The following is a 219-nucleotide window of genomic DNA, read 5'->3' as shown; positions in this document are numbered from 1 at the left end:
TCTTATCTATATGTTGTGACTCTTCTCTTAGGGATGGAGGTTAAAAAGACTGAAATTTTTACATATCATTTGTAAAAAGATAGATTGAAGCTTTTATTTATCTTTTATCTATTCTTTTATAAGGGAGAGTGGAGCTTTCATTTTATCTATCTGTGGTGACTCTTCTCTTAAGGATGGAAGTTAAAAAGACTGAAACTTGTACATATTATTTGTAAAAAG

This window comes from Portunus trituberculatus, chromosome 19, assembly GCF_017591435.1.
Source record: "Portunus trituberculatus isolate SZX2019 chromosome 19, ASM1759143v1, whole genome shotgun sequence".
Classification (NCBI taxonomy): Eukaryota; Metazoa; Arthropoda; class Malacostraca; order Decapoda; family Portunidae; genus Portunus; species Portunus trituberculatus.
The sequence above is the reverse complement of the archived record's forward strand: the minus strand, read 5'-3'. Positions refer to the sequence as shown.